At 44.1% G+C, this 20,571-nt stretch overlaps 1 long non-coding RNA gene across 1 annotated transcript in view; it reads right to left on the minus strand.

Moving 5' to 3' along the window:
- Positions 1–20,571, minus strand: part of LOC144297181 (uncharacterized) — a 187,193-nt gene that overhangs the window by 28,984 nt on the left and 137,638 nt on the right. Inside the window, exon 3 of the long non-coding RNA XR_013364262.1 lies at positions 6,003–6,083. This is a non-coding gene — a long non-coding RNA (uncharacterized LOC144297181). The remainder of the gene's footprint in view (positions 1–6,002; positions 6,084–20,571) is intronic.

The raw sequence follows: 20,571 nt of genomic DNA on the forward strand, positions 1-20,571 counted from the left end.
TGACAGGATCAGCACCTGGAAGCCAAGACTTTGCCATCATGGACCAACAGGCAGAGAAGGTAAAACTTCAGGTAAAGATGATGCTTCCTTACAATTAACACAGCCTCTGCTCTTCTACCTTAAGCTAAGGACATTTCTTGTCAACAAATGCGTTTTGTGGTTTTAAGCTTATGAAAGGTTTAACAGGGAGTTTTCAAGTTAATAGCTCCAAGCCTCTTCTTAAGGAAAAGAATAAAGGCAAAGGATTCTCATAACCTTTTCAAAAATAGTTCTTCTGATTGCAGAAGCAAGACGTGTGGATCTCAGTACATTTGGAAAGTACAGAAAAGCACAAAGAATTCTAAATGACTGGTCGTCCAACTAATCAGGAAGTGTGTATATGTGTTACTATTCTACTTTTTCTGCCCCAAATGGAAGTCAGGCATACAATCTATTTTGCAATTTGTTTTGCATTTAATATATTGCAGACTTTTCCCCATTTTACTCTTCTCCTGCATCATTTTCAAACCTTCTCTGCCAATCCCCCACCAGCCTCCCATCCTACCTCCTCTCTTCCCACATGAAGCAACCAGCTTCACCTCTTCCTTCTCTGAAAAAAATAGAAACCATCAGAAAGAAGAAACTCCCTGACTTTCCTGTTACTAAACCTGCAACCCTCCCCCCCCACACACACACACACACAGCCACACACACATTCTCATGCTTCCCTTTGCTATGATAGAGAAGGCCATCTTTTGCTAGCTTGACTTGGTCTTCCGGAATCTACTTTGGGTTCCACCTTCCCCGACCTGGCCAAACTCTCCCCTAAGCTCTTGGTGGAAAGATCCAGCAGCCTCCCAGCCTCTTCTGAAAGGCTCAGATGTACCTCAAAGCCCACATTCCCAAAGCAAACCCACGACTTCTCCCTGAGCCTGGCAATCATTCAGTGTCCTCTGCTTGTAGTCGTAGATGCAGGAGACCCAAAAGCCAGCCTCATGCTTTTCTCTCCTTCAGACGTGTCCGGTTGATTACAGTCCATTCACATCTCTTTTCCAGAGATCTCCTGAATGTGTCTACTTAGGTCAGTCTCCATTACCACTGCCTCTCTGTCTCTTACCAGGGACTCGTAAGCCTAACTGGTCTTCCCTCACCCACAGCACCTTTCTCCTAGCCACTCCCCAAACTACAGGCTGCAAGGTCTTTTTCATCTGCTAAAGCATGCCATTCCTTGAAGGGCTCAAAGCTTTAGCGGCTCCCCAGGCTCTTAGGATAAATAAAGCCCTTCAAACTGGCTTCCGCAGCCCCTGCAAAGCCTGGCAGATGCTCACCAGACCCTACACTGCTTCATTTCTCTGCATCCCCTGCACTAGCCATTTCCATGCCTCATACTCTTTCTGCTCAGACTCACCTGTTCTCCCTATCTAGAAGATTCTTGCTCTCCTTTTTTCTAGTCACCTCTCTTTAAGTATCTCTTTCTCAAGAAATCCTTTCTTAATCTCTCCTCCTGGGCTGAATCTCTCTGTTGTGGTCTCTCAGTTTCTCACTCATAACACATGTACACTTGCAACTTTATACTTGTTTGTGTGTTTAAAGTCTATCCCCACTAGATCCTGAGCAACTCAAGGGCAGGAGTTTGATTTGCTCGTATCTATGTCCCGAGTACTTAGCCTGGTGCCTGGTACCACTTACTAAACACTTGAGGATAAATGAATGAGTTAAAAGTACTTCAAACTCAAAAGATCTAAGACTCAACTCCACAACTTCTCCCCAAAATGTGGCTTCTATCCAGTGTCTCCACTCTCACAGAGTAGCACTACCATCTACCTGGTAGTATGGTCCAAAGCCCAGAAGGAGTCTGTTATGGATTGAATCGTGTCCCCCTCAGAAAGGATATGTTGATGCATAACCCGCAATATCTCAGAATGTGACCTTATTTAGAAACAGGGTCATCGCAGGTATGATTAGTTCAGATGAGGTCATTCTGGAGTAGGTCATACTAGGTAGGCCCTTGATCCAATGTGACCATCAATTTATAAAGGGGCATGGAGGGGCACCTGGGTGGCTCAGTCCATTACTCATCTGTCTTTGGCTCAGATCATGATCCCAGGGTCCTGGGGTCGAGCCACATGTTGGGCTTCCTGCTTGTCAGGGAGTCTGCTCCTCCCTCCCCTTTGCTGCTCCCTCTGCTCATGCACTCTCTCAATCTCTCTCTCTCTTAAATAAATAAAAAAAACTTAAAAGGAGGGGGGGACATGGAGATGGAGGTACATACATTTAAATTTGGGCACAGGAAGAGGGCCATGGAAACATGAAGGCAGTGATCTGGGTGATGCTTCTACAGGCAGAGAATGCCAAAGATTGGCAGCAAATCACCAGAAGCTAGAAGAGAGGCCTGGACCAGGTTTTCCTTCAGAGATCTCACCAGAAACCAACTTGGCCAACACCTTGATTTTGGACTTCTGCCCTCCAGAATTGTGAAACAACACATTTCTGTTGTTTTAAGCCACCCCATTTGTGATGTTTTGTTACAGCTGCCCTCAGAACCTAATACATAGTTCCAGACCCTTCATTCCCTCCTAGTCTGTCCCCTTCCCCCAACAATATCCAATTCATCACCATGTCCCATCACTTTTGCCTCCTAAATATCTCCAATCCACCCACCTCTTATAATCTCCATCCCCACCACCGGTCCAAATGCCCCTTGTCACTCTTGAACTAACCACCCCCTAACTGGCCTCTGCACACCCCCTCAGCCTCCTATAAACTTTGCACCATGCTGTAGCCACAGGGATTTATTTGCAAATCTGACTTTGTCTCACAGCCCTATAATCCCTTGTCTTCTCACTCCTGGCCACACTGAAACTGCCCATTGCTTTTAGGGTAGAGAGCAGACTCCTGAGATAATCCAGAAGGCCTCCAGGCCCTGGCCCTGACTTTTTCTCCTGCCCTGGTCTCCCTCTCTCCATTCTTGCTGCCCACTTCCTCTTTGCTTTCTGAACATGCCATGCTCTTCCCGGAACTGGAGCTTATAAGAGGCATGGCAGTCCCTTTGCCTGGCCTGCGTTTCCCTCACTCCATCCATCCGCCATGTTTCTTTGGCTTGTCCTTTGGATCACAGTTCAGAGATCATTAACTTTCAAAGAAATCTTCCCCTGTCTCTGAATGAGATTAAGTGTCATCTATAACACCCTGTCTTCGTATCTTATCACATCCCATCATTTTCCATATGGCACTTGTCATGATTTGTCATCTGAATTTCTTTCTGCATTTTCTGACTATATATCTTCTCGCTTTACTGGGGCAGGGGTCATATCTTTTTTGATGCCCCATTGATCTCCAGCAACCAGCACAGGGTGAGTGAATGAATGGATGAATGAATGAATAAAAACCAATCCATTGTACAAACAAGCCCTAATGTAATTGACCAATCTTATTTCTGGCCACAGCTACTTTTTCCATTGTTTCACAAATGTAGCAACACTGCAAGGCATCCCAGAGGATTCTCTATGCAAATATCCTGAAGACAAATCATTGGAAGGAACTGTTTGCTCAAAGATTATGAGGCTCTACCTCTTTGTATAGAGCTGCTGCAAGTAGGAGAGTACTAACCAGTAGCCTATGCCAGGGAAGGAGGGTAGAAGAGAGGGGGAGGGAGGGAAGGAAAGAGAGGCAAAGAAGGGAAGAAGAGAAAGACCACCAAGCAAATGAACAAGGCTTTGTGGGCCTGAGAAGTTCTCTCTGCTGAGCTGGCTGTCCAACCAGTGTCCTAACTCCCCCTGCGTCTGTAACCCTGCCAAACCATCCCTGGGAGAGGCCAAGTCACTCTCAAATCCCAGGGTTTCGAATGATAAAGACCCTGAGAGGCAGGGGCCAAGCATTTCAGGGCTTTTTGTTCTCCTTCCCCTTTGTTCCAGCGACTTCAACCATCTCAAAGGATTTTCAACAGCACCAAGAGCCTGACACTTTGCCCATCCTGGTTCTCACAGACTTCTCCAACGCAGGACAAAGCAAAGCTGGCACCGACGACGAGGCCCCACCATAAAGGGGACTGAGAAACAAGGAAGGGCCCAAGAATCTGGCCGGCCGGGATCTTCAGTTGCTGGAGCAACTGCAAGTTAATGAAATGGGGAGGAGACAGCCATATTCTTCACCCTGTCCAGTTGTCATGGATACCGGGATTTTAGACAGGAAAGGGCAAAGGCTTCACTTTGCGCTTTACAGACGTGCCTCTTTTCATTTAACTTGCTCCAGGTTGAAGACCTTCCATTCTGAGTCTCACTCAAAGGAGGCTGGAGAAGGGGAGTAACCAGGAGGTACAGGTGTGGCTGAGAGGAGGGGATCTAAAATCCATTTCCCTCTGATGCCAGACACTAAGGCCTAAGCATTCATGGAAATTTCCAGCCACCAAAGCCTTCCTCTATGTTGCAGGCTGAATGTGTTCCTCTCTCAATGTCCTGATTCTCCCAGCAGTGCTCACACACGGGCCTAAAGTTTGAGCTTTGTGCCCTCCCCAAAACCCCTGTCTCCCAGACACACCCCACCCAGTGGCTTCCCTCCCCATACCCACTTCCTCCCCTAAGACCAGGCAGGAGGAATACAGCTCAGGCCCTCCTAGACATTATGTCCCAGTTTCTTCCCCCTGGACGCTGTCAGGCCCTGGCCTGTCTCACGGAGCCCATCAGCACCGTATGATGAGGAGGTGGCCAGTGTTAATGACGGCAGGGTCGAGGCTCAGCTCCACCACTTGCTAGAATGACCTGAGCAGCACACTTCATCTCCCTGAATCTTACTTCCACACCTGGAAGATGCACAATGTAACCCCCAACACGGAGGCTTGCTGAGGGTGATTAGTGAGAAAAACTGTACGCCACATCGGGGCTGACAGCAGGCCTGGTCAAAGTGGTGGTGCGCTTGCCCGCCTCTTCATTCCCTCCATATCTACACACACACTTACATGCTCATTATACACTCAGCTTTCCACTCCTGACCTATATTTTAGTCTTTCTCAAGCAAGTGGGAGTATAGCTGTTTGAATAGTCCATCCATTCAAACATTTACAGGGGGTGCCAACCAAGGAAGTCATAAAGGTCCACCAGACAAAGCCACTGGCCCCCAGTTTGTGCCTGCCGGGCCACTCTGCTGCTGGAAATCAGAGTGTTCTTGAGATATCCCATTGGCCTACATGTAACCATCACTTCCCAACACTTGACAGCACAGCCTGAAACCCAGGACACAGCACAGGGGCCACTTGTGCTTGGATGACCAAGGCAAACATGGGCTCATGGCACTGTGCCCACTTTGGGCTTCCAGTGGGCTGCAGCTCTCCGGCTCTCTGGAGGAGTTGGGTGGGTCTAACCAATACCAGTATCTTATGCACATTTGGAACAAACGTCATCAACCTTTTTAGGAGATGACCTGACTTCCAAGGGTGATTCGGTTTTTCCCATCTGTCCCAGGCCCCACGCCTCTCCTCAGCAGCTGGGCAGTGAGTTCAGGGGCTGCTGGCATGCAGTGGTTGGGTCTTTGTCCAGTTTGACCATAATCATGTCACATTTAACTTCCAATCAGTGCACTCATTCCCCCAGCACGCTGAGCATTGAAGGAGACAGAAAATAAATATTGATGAAATGAACAGTATTTCCCAGGATTTCAGAATGAAATAGACCTGCACGGCCACTTTCTACTTGCATCCATTTAGGGAAAATACACTTGCAGCTATTGACCAATAAAGACAGAATTTGGGGGTAGGTCTTCCTTTTTCTTTCTTTTTTTTTTTTTTTAAGATTTTATTTATTTATTCATGAGAGACACTGAGAGAGAGAAAGAGACACGGGCAGAGGGAAAAGCAGACTCCCTGTGGGGAGCCTGATACAGGACTTGATCCCAGGACCTCGGGATCACAATCTGAGCTGCTGGCAGGACATTCAACCACTGAGTGACCTAGGCGTCCCAGATTTCCTTCAGATTTTAAGAAATAAAGTGGAATTGGGAATGAAGGAGGTAGAACCACAGTAAGAAGATACCGAGAAAAGAGCTGGCATCGCCATCGCCGTCTTCATTGTACCAGACACACTGTTCTCTGTCCTCTGATTCTCACAACAGGCCTGCAATGTATGAATAATAATAATTATTATTTATTATTATATTATTATTAAGTTTGTATTTATTTAAGCAATCTCTATACCCAACATGGGACTCAAACTCACAACCCTGAGATCAAGAGGCATGTGTTCCTCTGACTCAGCCAGGCAGGCGCCCCTCAATGTAGGAATTATTATCTCCCCTTAATGCCTTATTGCCTGCCATGGGCATATTTCTAAACTAGCTCTCCAAATAATCGTAAACCATCACCCTGAATCATTCTGACACAGGTGGCTTCTAACATCTGAGAAAAAGTGGCTCTCTGAGAGACGATGGCCATGCTCCCCTTCCCCCCACCTCCCACCCTCTAGCCCACTCCACCTCCCATTTCTCTTTATCATTTCTCTCCTCTGCCCTTGGAGTCTCCGTGATATCCCCAGCCCTGGGGCAACCCTTCTCCTTCCACCCCACAGGCTAGCCATGATCCCTTCCGTACCTCTAGGTTAGTGAGGCCTTGGGGTCTAAAAGATCTACCCAAGTTTACCGAGAGAGAAACTGAGACTGGAGAGGTTAAATGCCTTCACCAATGCCCCAACTTTCTTAAATCTCCTGGCTTAATGCCAATCCTGTTTTTGCACAACAGAGCCTCATATCCACCTGGGCTGACAGTTTGCAGCAAGCCCAGTGCTCCAAGCATCTGATTGTAGGCTCAGCCTCCCCAGGACTGGCCCCAGATTAGAGTGGAACAATAGGCAGGGTGTGTGGGGCTTGGTCCCTGGGGACTGTCCCTCAGACCAGCTCCAAAGACACCCACCCCCATTAGTTACAGAATGCCAGCTGCTGTGCATGATAATCCAAATTGGGTTCAAGCCCCCAGCCTGGGTGCTCCATTGTAATGCTATATTTTTTATTCAGCACCAGATCAGAGATCTGCTAAGACCTCGTGTTGCCAACATAAAAGGAGAAGAAAGATTTGTTAATCCCAATGAAAATGAATTCTTATTTTTTTCCCAGAAGGAAGAAAAAAAAAGGAAAACATGAGGGTGTTACATCAGCTTTTCAGAAAACAGGAAAATCCCTGTCATGGTGAGATGGTTGAAGCATGCAGCTTTAAGGGTCGAGACAAAGAGCGCAGTGACACACCCCTTCACCTCTTGAAGGCTTGTTCTATTATCCTTGATATTCAGACTGTTTTTCCCTGGGATGCTTTTGGATAGGATAATCCCACCAGACTTGAAATAGAGTATCAGGGAGGAGGAGGGTCAAAGCAGGTGGGGGTGGGGAGTGGATTTTCACAGAATTGAAGAGAACAAGGGGGCAGGAGAGAGCAAGAAAATCTCCCCTAAAAAACCAGCTATGTTTCTATGAAATCCGAGAGTTTTCAGAGAGTTTTCATGCAGGGCCTCACACTCAGTAGGGAGTCTGCTTTAAAAAAAAAAAAAAAAAGAAGAAGCAATTTTGAACATACTTAGTCACAGCTTCTAATTAAACACACACACCTACATAATGTACACACAACCACACATACACGCATATAGACATGTATACACACTACATACACATACACACACAGAGATACATGCACCCATACACCTACCTCCATATCCATATACACATACACATATATACACACACATAAAGACATACATACCTATGCAGACACAAAGACACATACATATGTGCACATGTATACAGACACATGCCCATATACAGACCCACACACACGTACGTATGTACACACACGTACACATACAGAGCAAATGAGATCAAGAGAGAAAGTATAAATCGTCCAAGGGAACGGATGCTTCATTTAGACCTATAGGTTAAAAGGAGTGGGGACTACAATGTGTTCACATACCTGGGAAGAACCTTGTGTGAATTTCAGCAAACATCTCATAAGAAAAATTAACTAGAAAAAAAATTTAAAAAAATAAAAATAAAAATAAAAATAAAAATAAAGAAAAATTAACTCGTTATCTAGTCAATACTTATCATTCCTCTTTCCTCCCTAAAGCTCTCTTGTTGATCTGTCTATTCATTTACAAACTGATAAATAACCAAATGGTGTAGTGTAAGGGTCTGTCTATGGGTGAAATCCAACCCACTGCCTGGTTTGGTATGAACCACAAGTGAAGAATAGTTTTTACCCTTTTGAAGGGTTGAAAAAAAATTTAAGAGTAATGTTTCAGGGCAGCCTGGGTGGCTCAGCGGTTTAGCGCCTGCCTTCAGCCTAGGGCGTGATCCTGGAGACCTGGGATCGAGTCCCACATCAGGCTCCCTGCATGGAGCCTGCTTCTCCCTCTGCCTGTGTCTCTGCCTCTCTCTCTCTCTCTTTCTCTCTCTCTCTCTGTCTCTCATGAATAAATAAAATCTTTAAAAAAAAAAAGAGTAATGTTTCAAAACACATGAAAAGTACATGAAATTCAATGTTGATATCCACAAATAAAGTTTGACAGGAACACAGCCACACCGTGCATTCACATGTGGTCTAAGGCTGCTTTCATGCTACAGCAGTGGAGTCAAATAGACGCAATGGGCATAGCATGGTCTGCAAAGCCTAGAACACTTACTGCCTGGCCCTTGACAAAAGAAAGGCTCCCAACCCTTCGTCATGAAAGTAAGTCTTTGACAATGTGCATTGGTAGCTCTATAAGGTCCTCCACTTTGCCCACACAAATACTGAAACACTCCAGCCCAGGACCACCACTTAAGGAGCTGTGACCTGGGACAATTTATGAACATCTCCATACTTTGATTCCCTCATCTGTAAAACAGAGATCACGTTTATTGAAACAGTATCATTGAAACCCAATAGCATATCAGCTGAGATCATCCTGACCTCTGAGATTCAGATAACATTGGTTCAAATTCAACCCCATGTCCTGGCAAAGTCCCATGTCCTCTTCAATAGTTTCAGAGCCTTTCATTCTCTTGGTCACTGTGACTTAAAATTCCAACTCTTTCCAAACTCTGATCTTGCTCATCTTTCCTTTCCTTAGCTGCTATTGCTGCTTTGTGCCAATCAAGACTTTGTAGCTCAGCTAGCTCTCCCTCAGAACAAAGTCACAGAAGGCATTGTATGAGAAGCAGGTTTCGCTACTGGCTTGGGGCCACGGGAAGGGGAAGACATGGCTACAACCCAAATAAATTTTTTAAAGTTTTATTTATTTATTTATTTATTTATTTATTTATTTATTTATTCATTCATTCATCCATTCATTCATGAGAGAGAGAGAGAGAGAAGCAGAGACATAGACAGAGGGAGAAATAGGCTACATGCAGGGAGCCCGATGTGGGACTCGACCCCGGGACTCCAGCATCACGCCCTGAACCTAAGGCAGATGCTTAACCGCTAAGCCACCCAGGCGTCCCAACCCAAATAATTTTAAAATGAACATCCAGCTTCTCTCATTTCCATAGTCTCATGGCTGACCCACCACCAGCAATCTCCCGCTGGCCACCTTCCCTGTAGGTGCGAAACCTTCTGCATGCCAAGCCACCCCTCCATAGGTACCCATCCTTTCTTGCCATTCCCCTCACATCTCCCTGCTTCTGTGTTTTCTGGAGTCCTTCATCCACAAGATGCCCCCAGAAGTTCAATATTCACTTCCATATGATGCAGAACAATCTAGTTTGCCACTCTGACACCTACAGTTCCAAGGTCATAGACTCCATGCTTTTGCTTAAACAAAAGGCCCCTTGCTATGTGTCTTACCCTTAGGATCCCAGAACAATTGTCAGAGCTTCAGACATACTTTCTCCTTGCCCCAGCAATGTCTAAACATATGTTCAGTGTCCCACTGATATAAATTATATCACCACCTTGCCCTTAGAAGACAAAAGGACTATCATCAGCAGGTTTGGGGTTGATTTGCCTTTTTCTTTGCCTTAAAGTACACAAAGTATCTATCATGCTGTTTGACACATAAAAAGAATAAATGAATGTTTTTCATTCCATGACTTCCCCTGTAAAAAAAAAAAAAAAAAAAGCCACACACACAGACAGGTACCAAAATATGTAACAATATATACCCTACATGGGGAGTGGGAACACATACCTGCCTGCAATGGAATTCTCTATCTAGAGCATGTATGGGGGTAAAGGGGATGCAATTGGGTTGAAGAACACTACCTAGGACAAGGTGAGGAAAGTAACAGATTTCATTTTCTCCACCATTTAATTGTACTGGGAGCTGAATAAAAGTCATCAGATGAAACTCCTTTTGGGATTTCCATATCTTTTTCCTTGCCAGACAGAAAGGGTTGTAAGACTTTGTATCCACTGCACCTTGTGACTGCATAACAAAATATCCCCCAAAACAGAGCAATGAAAATAAAAACATTTTGTACCTCTCCCAGCTTTCTGAAGGTCAGGAATTCAGAAGGGCTTAGCTGGGGGCGGGGGTGGCTTTGGATCTCTTGTGAGGTTACCATGAAGATGTTGGACTGGGTAGCAGTTATCTGAAGGCTTGACTGGGGCAGGAGGATTCGCTTCCAAGGTGGCCATTGGTGGGAGGCCTTGTCTTTCAGACAGGCCTCTCCAGAGGGCTGCTGATGACACGGCTCCCCCCCCACCCAGAGTAGATGATCCAAGAGAAAGAGAGAGAGCCGAAAACAAAAGCATGTTATACCCTAACATTGGAATGACATGCCATTAGGGCTGCCACACAGACCAACCTTGGTGCAGTGTGGGAGGACATTCCCCAAAGATAAGAAACAGACTAACTACTAGCCTTTGGGACTCTGGAGACTCTGTATTGTCCCAATACATATTCCTTTCTTACTTAAGCTATTTGGCAAGTTTTACTCTACATTGTTCTATTTTGCAATGAAGAGAAGCTGGAATAAGATGGAATTCTGGGGCTAATGCTCTGTATTTCTACCACTGAGAGAGAGAAAAGAAGAAATCCTTTCCACATAATTATTGAGAAGCTAATAACACAAATCAAAAGCAAAATAAAACAAAATAATGAGCAGCTTATATTATGGTTACTTTGCTGTAACAAATTATCCAAAAACTTAGTATCTTAAAACAATCATTTTATTTTGCTCACAATTTTGTGGAATTTAGGTAAAGATCAGCCAGGCAGTTCTCATTTGAGGATTTGCATGCTGTTGCAGCTAGATGTGTGGGGGCTACAATCACATAACCATAATCCAGCGTCACTGGTCTGGACATGCAAGATGGCTCACTCACATGGCTGGTGGTCGATGCAGGCCATCCATTGGGAGCTCACCTGGGGCTTTCAAACAAAGCACCTACGCCTGGCTCCTCCAGCATGGCCACCTCAGGTAACTGGACTTCTTTTTTTTTTTTTTTTTTTAAAGATTTTATTTTTTAATTCTTATTTATTTATGATAGTCACAGAGAGAGAGAGAGAGAGAGAGAGAGAGAGAGAGAGGCAGAGACATAGGCAGAGGGAGAAGCAGGCTCCATGCACCGGGAGCCCGACGTGGGATTCGATCCCGGGTCTCCAGGATCGCGCCCTGGGCCAAAGGCAGGCGCCAAACCGCTGCACCACCCAGGGATCCCGGTAACTGGACTTCTTATATGGCAGCTGCTTCCCCCAGAGCAAGCATCCCAAGAACAAAGTGGAAGCTGCATTGCCTTTTCTGACCTAACCTCAGAAGTGAGGTTAGCATCATTTATACTGTATTGTGTTGATCAAAACCAAATCATTAAAGTCAATCCAGATTCAAAAAGAGGGAACATAAACCCCATGTCTCAATGGGAAGCATGGGTATGGCCAGAGACAGCTGATTATACCAAACATGGAACCTATCCATGCCAAGCTCTGAGGGGAGAAATGAAACATCCTACATAAGAGTGACAGGGAGGGATCTTCTCAGTTAGAATATATATATCCTTGACTAGAAGAAACTGTCCCTTTGGTCCAGGACATCTCTCCTGGAACCCTAAAGACATCTACCAAACCACACTTATCAGGAAACATTTTCAGGTGCAAATAATAGAAAACTCAAGTCAAATTGCCATAAACAACACAGAAATTTATTGACACATATACCTGGAAGTTACAAAAGAATAGCGATCTTGAGAGTTGGCTTAAGTCAGAGGTTCTGCATACATTTTCCAACCATTCTCTGCCCTGTTCCCCTTACTTCCTTGCTAGATAGAAAGCACAGCAGCTGGTCTGGCCCCCCTGTTGGTCTATGACTATTTCCAGAGGAAAAAAAGAGTGGGATGCTTCTAGACACTGTCCTGGGAGAATGCAGATAAATGAATTTTTCAAATGTGCATAGCTAGCCTGCCTCCACATTTATTAGACCAAACTGAACTATGTGATCAACACTAGCCAACCATTGGGGATGGAAATGAACGGACCTACTCACCAGCTTGTCGGGCATCCCAGGCATTTGTGAACCCCAGTGGTCCAGCCTCATCTTGAGCAGGGACTCTCAACTTGATATCCAGCCAAACACATATACTGAAGGCAATTTCTTCCCTCCTTACCCCTCTGCTTGCAATCTGTGATCCAGTCATACTGGCTCATTCCATCCATGAGGACAGAGAATGCCATCCTCATACATATGTGCCACCTCACAGGTCCCAAACTTCTGAATTTTTCATACATTGCTGTCTTTACTAGAACTCTCTTTTGCAACCTAACACTTTCACCTTGCAAATTCCTGCCCATCCATCAAGATGTGAGATTCAGCTCTGTACCTTCCAGGATTGACATGAGAAACAGACCTGCAGTGTTTGTAAAATTCAAGTCAACGACTCTCGAAGCATTCAGATTGAAAGATAGCAAGAGTCCAGGGGAACCAAAAAAAGTATTGCACTTGGGCCTATTTTAGAACAGGGTTCAGACCACATTGTCAGGACACTGACACTGGCCAGCATCTGCCAATTATAGTCAAAAGGCAACCTTTCTGCATCTCTTAGTGTCCTCAAGGTCCTTCTATTGCCAGAGCTGCCCAACCCCACATCCACTCCTGGGGATGCCAGGCAGTTTCTCCCTTGGCTCAGTGCATGGAACCAGATTTGGAGTATCTCTCAAATGAATTGGGGTTTTGTTCCTTCCAACCTGTGTTGAAATTTACAAGACTAAAACAAAGGCACTCAGTGTGCCCTGGCCTTGGCTTTGCCTGAGACACTAATTACCCAACAACAGCACACGTGGGAGAAAGTGGCCAACTTTGATTAAGGAGTCCCATGGGAAGGCACTGAGAACAATCTTTTCTTTTTCTTTCTAAAGTTGCCTTTGTCTCTATCACCACTGGCCACTCTGCCTCCTGTGCTGCTGGGCATTTGTAGATACAAATGGGTTGCCAGGTGGACACCACACTGGAACAGAAGCCCTCAAATGCACTGGGTGTCTGCCATATGCTGAGTCTGTGCAAGATTCTTTTTTGTGCATGAGCATGGTCCTCCAACAATTCTGCAAAATAAGCATCACTATCCCCACATGAAAGATGAAGCATCAAGAGCCCAGAGGCACAAAAGCAGAGAGAGGCTAAGCTAGATTAGAACCCAGCTCTGTCTCAAAAACCATGACCAGTGGAAAATGTGGTTCTTCCCAAATCCTAGACGTGTGGCCTTTTACAGCTGGAAAGGACCTTTTTAATTAATCATCATGTTCAGCCAAGGCCCAAGACAATGAGCAGACTTGACCAAGAATACACATCTGACAGGTGACTGGCAAGAACCTAGAACCCAGGTCTCAAATTTGGGGGTCAGCACTCTGTTGTGCTTTCCCCTCTACTTGCTCCCCCATCATGGTCGGAGACTTCCCAAGGGCCTCTCATCACTGACTGCTGACAGGACTGGTCTATGCTGAACGAGCAGATTTAATTAATTCTAGCATCTTGATAAATGCAGCCAAAACCAAGTATCAATTTTCCAGCTGCAGAAGGAAGAATCTGTAAGTAAGTTTCGACTGGGGACATTCTCAAGATCATGTGCATGGAGAAAAAATAGCCATCTGGTTTTTTCCCAGCTAGAGGAACTTTAGAGTCATCCTGGGAGATCCTAACACACTCCCACTGCCTGTAAGGGACTCAGCATCGTCCTGCTGGAGGTAAGGAGGCTAGCGTGTCCGAAGCCTTGCCACTACATAGTGAGGTGCCTGCCTACATGCTCAGTGTCAGCCCAGATTTGGAGTACCTGCCTCCAAATTTGAGTTGAGGTCTGACACAGAGAACTCAGGTGTATAGAAACACACCTAAGAGCCTTGTGATAGGAGGGAAAGGCCCTAAAAGACCAAAGACCACAATAAAATACACAAAGACTAGCCCTCTTTCCCAAGCCTGAGTGAATCAGGTTGAACCAGATAAAAATCAGGTAGCAAGCCAAATTAGGTGGACCTTGCCTATGGAATCCCTCTCTGTTGCATTTGTGTGGGAAGGGGCATCCCCAGGTATCACACAAGCACATTTGCTACTGGCAGGTATTTCTCTCCTGCAAAGTGATAGACAGTGGGGAGGTAGTAGGCAAGGTGGCTGCGAGTGGAGAAGTCTGCTTCCCAGACCAGCTCAGAGAGCTCAAACCCTCTGTATCAGAGGTAGGAAATGTTAAGTTTAAACCTTATTAAACTCTCCACAAGAATAAAATATGGGATAATTAATCCCAAACAGACTCCTTTTTTTTTTTTAATCCATTAAGGGCAAGATGAGTGACAAAGGTCTTAAATTATAGTAAGAAATACTGAATTTAAGCATCAATCATAATAGAAAGCATGACCGAGGTTAAATCAGTTCAATTCAGTTAGGCTAGAGAGGACGGGGGCTTATTTTCACACAGTGCTGTACTGCTCAGATTTAAATTCTGCTTCCAGCACTTACAAGATGCCTGATGTTAGGTCAGGGCACGAGCTGCCCATGTCGCAGCTTCACCCACCACGTGAGAGTCACAGCACTGGCGGGCACTCCCTCATATTGTTGCTGGAATGAGGTTCTAGAAGACTCAGTGTTTAAGGCATTATGGTCACTATTCAAAGCATCCTCCTTGTGTATTCCATTTAAATCCAATGACAAGTCTGTGATGTGATTACCCCTATTACACACATACACACACAATACACACACTGCACAGGAAAGGAAACAGAGGCACAACATGCCCACCATCACCCAACAGTGAACAGGAGAGTCAGATCTGAATCGAAGCAGTCTGATGCTACATCCTATGGTGAGACATTTGTCATTCATGTTAATGTCTGCCTGGGTACCCGGCACCCAGCAAGCCCTCAGTAGCCTTTGGCTTCAGTATTGTTCTCCTAGGGCCCAATGTCGGGAATCACTGCCAAGCAAGTCCTCTCTGCACATTTGGCTGGGATGCTGAGGGCAGGGCTGTGCAGAGACCAACGGACTCACTTGATGGCTGCTTTGGGCCTTTTCCAACCATCAGATGCAGAGTCATTGCTCCTTGAGCCAACCCTCTATAACAGGACGGACACAAAACGTGTAATATAGCGGGCCAACCAGAGCTACAGAGATGATTCATTAAAGTCTCAACTCAAGCTTTGCAAACTTCACCTTAAAAATCAGGTTAGGGGGCACCTAGGTGGCTCAATGGTTGAGCATCTGCCTTTGGCTCAGGTCATGGTCCGGGGTCCTGGGATCGAGTCCTGGATCAGGCTCCCTGTGGGGATACTGCTTCTCCCTCTACCTATGTCTCTGCCTCTCTCTCTCTCTGTCTCTCATGAATAAATAAATAAATCTTTTAAAAAAAAAATCAGGCTAGATCCCACCCAAAGCATTGGCCCAATGTGCTCCCAGGAGAGTGACATGTCTTCTGATGCTCAGACTGACAAGTGGCCTTCCAGCCAGCCACCAGCCAGGCCCTCCCACAGACTCTCCCTTCCTTAAAACTCATAGGACTTCAGCTGGTGGCAATGACTTAGCTGAGCATGTGCCACAGTTTGTGCCTTTTGTCCCCCTGGGTAGCCTCAGATGGTTTCAAGCGATGACTCAGACCTGGCCAGGAAGAGCATTCCATGCGAGCACACCGCAGCTGCTGCTTCTCACAGCACACCACCACCCACACGGCTTACACAATAAGCGTGTTTCACCAGGAGGGCCAGGTGCCTGCCAGCATTGTTTATCACCCGTGTTATAAAAACCCATGGGAACCTGGCTTTCCTGCCAGCCTGCTAGGCCTGGTTCCTGCTCTTCTTGACTTTCTGACTGAATATCACAGCGGGGCTTTACGAGTAGAATTTCTAAATCCACAGGACTGCAGAAATACATGAGTGTGGCAATATTCCCCTCCTTTTACTCATTCCTTAGCAGCAATACTCCTTTCTCAGTAGGTATCAATAATAGAGAGGACTATCAAGACACTCGGAAATTATTTATTATCATTTATATTGGACTTAACACACGCCGGCCCCTGGAGTCATAGCCTGTGCTCAGAACCATCTGTGCAAGATGAGAGGAAACTTTTACCTGTGAACACCTGAGGGGCTGGGGGAAGGCATGTCACAAAAGAAGGGACAAGGCAAGACTTCCCACTTTCATGCTAGAGAAAACCAGCTTGGTCTTGTAGAACTCATGACTCTCTCCATGGATGAGCAAGCATTTTGCCTCATTCTTCCTTAGAAGTGTAAGCAACAAGGGCAAACCTTAACCAACCAAACCTTACCAATGGGCACTGATCTCACTCAGCTATCACTCATGCTTATCACAATAGTTGTTAGTGATCCTCACAACAGCCCTGGGGATAGACTGAAAGTTTGCCACTGATCTATAACCAGTACCACTTTTCCCTTTGAAGGTAATGAGGAATAGAACCCTGATTAGCATTTTCATACAGAACTTCAGATTTTCACTAGGCAATAACTGAAGTTTAGTGGGAGATGTCTGTGTATTGCCAAGTTTAAAAAAATGAAGTTTAAACAAGTATATTCACCATCACTGAACTCTACCTCTGAAACTAATAATATATGTTAGTTAATTGAATTTAATTTTTAAAAAGATTTTATTTATTTATTTGAGAGAGAAACAGAGATAGCAGAGCAAGAGAGGGGGAGAGAGAGAGAGCATGAGCTGGGGGGAGTGGCAGAGGGAGAGGAAGAAGCAGACTCTCCCACTGAGCAGGGAGCCCAACCTGGGGCTTGATACCAGCACCCTGGGATCATGACCTGAGCTGTAGGCAGATGCTCAACCAACTGAGCCACCCAAGTGCGCCTTGAATTTAATTAAAAAAAAAAAAAAAGTATATTCTCCATTCCTTCATTTTTTGAAAAGCCTATGTGGAATCGTACAAAGTACAAACATGAAAGTGTGCCTACCCAGAGATGTTAACCTGAGTTATATTTGGATGGCTGGATTCCAACTAGTTCTTATTCTCTTCCTTTTGTTTATCTGTATTTTTCTATGATAAATAGGTTCTAACATGAAATGGGGGGTGGGTGCCTGGGTGGCTCAGTCCGTTGAGAGTCTGCCTTCAGCTCAGGTCATGATCCCAGGGTCCTGGAATCAAGCTCCATGTCAGGCTCCCTGCTCAGTGGGGAGTCTGCTTCTCCCTCCCCGTCTGCCTCTGCTCCTGCTTGTGCTCGCGCTCTCGCTCTCTCTCTCTCCCTCTTTCTGTCTCAATTAAATAAGTAAAAAATATTTTTAAAATAAAGGATTGATTTTAAAAAAGAAGAAAGAGGAAAGGGATTAAGTTTGTTCAGTGGGTTTCCATGGGCTAGGACTGATGCGTATACATAACAGTGAGTGGCTCGGCTCATTTCTACCAACAGAGATGTAGAATAACAGGATGGGAAGAAGTGAAGCTTCCAGAAGAGGCCAAGAAAAAAGTAAACATCCACATTAGGGATATTTTAGATTCTTGCCAAGGGGAAAGAAACCGGTAGGTGCTCCAGATCCTCTCTTTAAAAGTTCAGGAACCCCATTTTTTAAAAGATTTTTTTAATGTTCATCTTTCTCTCTCTCTGTAATTTAAATTCAATTTGCCAACTTAGAGTATAACACCCAGTGCTCATCACATAGTGATGGTGATCTGGGAAAGAAGTTGGAGGAGGGATGGAGAGGAGGGAAGAAACAAGAGGGAGGGAGAGGTGGAGGAGGTCCATGTGGGGCTCCCTTTGCATCCCGGTTCCCCCAGGGAAACCCCACTGAGCAGCAAGGACGTCAGGAAGCCCTGTTGAAGAGCGAAAATTTAGGCCAGTGGTAAATGCTTGTCAACCATTCTTTGTTCCCAGTTGGTGCAGATTTCAATCAGCATAGACATGTGAGAAGAGTGGATGCTCTATTCTCTAGAAGGCCTGTCCATAATTCAGGAGGTGTCTTTCCCATGAAAGACAGTGATCATGGACACATTTGTAGAAGACCAAATTCTTTGTTCATAATTGCTTCATAAAGTAATATTTGCTATGTAAGAACCTCATTAGAGGTTCTAGCCATTAGGACCTCATTAAAGAAGAAATTCAAAATAACCTCTAATACACTTAACTAGAAATAGCCATTGTTATTATATCTGGTATATTTCCTTCCATCCATTTTATAATTCATATTTTCATAAATTGAGCCACATAGTTCATCCACCTTTTCATCCTCAATACAATGTTGTAAATATTTGTAGATATAATATTTCCATCTAGTTTCAATATGTGTTTCTTTGATTTCTGGGAACATTTTTTTCTTGTGCATACTAAACATTTTGATTTTGATTTTTTTCTACTATCAAATTATCTGTTAACATAATTTGACCATTTCTATATTTAAAAGTGAGTTGGGGTTTGTTTTTTCTTATTTATTGTAATCTTGTCAATTTTGCCACAGGTATTTTTTTTTCAGCTTGGTGCTAGCTTTTTAATTTGGTCTAGATTTTCAGACAATTAGCTTTTAATTTATAAACATTATGAACAATTTTATTTTATTTTTAAGATTTTATTTATTCATTCATGAGAGACAGAGAGAGAGAGAGAGAGAGGCAGACACAGGCAGAGGGAGAAGCAGGCTCCATGGAGGGAGCCCGATGTGGGACTTGATCCCCGGTCTCCAAGATCACGCCCTGGGCCAAAGGCGATGCTAAACCTCTGAGCCACCGGGCTGCCCTGAACAACTGTATTTATGATTTTTCTCCTTCTTTTTGACCTTCAAATTATTCTGCATGCCTTAAGAGTTAAACATTTATTTCTCCCTCTTCCACTTGTTTTTACTTCATTTCTTTACCTTTAACTCTTTTTTATTGTTTGACTTGATGTTTTTTAATAATTGTTTCTCTATTCACAAAATTACTGAATTTTCAATTTAGAAAATTTGAAAAATATGATCACTAAAAATCTTTATAATCTCACACACCAGATGACCACTGCTAATATTTCACTGTACATATTTGCAATTTTTTATACTTTTATATATTTTTAGTAAAATTAAGTTTGTTTTATATATGCCTATATAGATACATAGAGCCTGTGCCATCCCTTTTAACATTATGTCATAAGTATCTTATTGTGTCATTACATAGTCTTCAAAATTTTTATTTATAAAAATAGAAATAAGGGATCCCTGGGTGGCGCAGCGGTTTGGCGCCTGCCTTTGGCCCAGGGCGCGATCCTGGAGATCCGGGATCAAATCCCACGTCGGGCTCCCGGTGCATGGAGCCTGCTTCTCCCTCTTCCTGTGTCTCTGCCTCTCTCTCTCTCTCTCTCTGTGACTATCATAAATAAATAAAAATTAAAAAAAAAAATAGAAATAAATATTTTACCCTTGGGACTATATGATATTTAACAAATTCCCAGTTACTGGACCTTATTACAAATATGACTAAAATAAAAATAGTTGTAGGTAAATCTCTGTCTCCATATCTATCTATCTACCTATCTACCTGTCTATCATCTATCTTTTTCCTTGGGATACATGCCAAGACATAGAATCTGTAGGTTACAGAGCTTGAACTTTTTTAGAGATTTTTAATAAATATCCCTCTTCAGCAGAGCTGAATTCTTTTCAATTCAGACCAGAAGTCTGTGAAGGGCCCTCCCCACCACACTCTCACAAAATCAAGTGTTTGTGTGTGTGTGTGTGTGTGTGTGTGTTTAAAATCATTGCCAATATCACAGAAAAAGAAACTAACATTTCATTTTAATTTGCATTGCTTGATTACTAAAAGCAGCAGAATATTTTTGCATTTAAATCTTGATTCCATCTGGAATTTATTTTGGTGTTTGAAGTAAGGAACAACTCTGACTTGATTTTTCCCACAAAGAACCAATACCATTTGTTGAAAGATTCAATCTATTTCCCGTTATAGTATGTGTCCTTGCTTATACACTAAGCTCTTACCCAGATTTGAGTTTAAAGACTAACCACTCAGCCTATCACTAGCAGGTCTCCTAGTTCGACCATTTTATATAAGTGGTCATCCTTTTTTTATTCCTATATTCCTCAGCCCATGTACTTCTTTAGACTTATTTGTCAAATTCCTCCAAAAAAAAAAATTACAGTGAGAATTGTGACCAATATTTATTAAGCCCATAGTTAACTTGGGACAAACCAATTTCTTGGCATCATTAAGTCGTGTAAAATGATAGATCTCCTTAT

This window comes from Canis aureus, chromosome 2 (genome assembly GCF_053574225.1).
Source record: "Canis aureus isolate CA01 chromosome 2, VMU_Caureus_v.1.0, whole genome shotgun sequence".
NCBI lineage: Eukaryota > Metazoa > Chordata > Mammalia > Carnivora > Canidae > Canis > Canis aureus.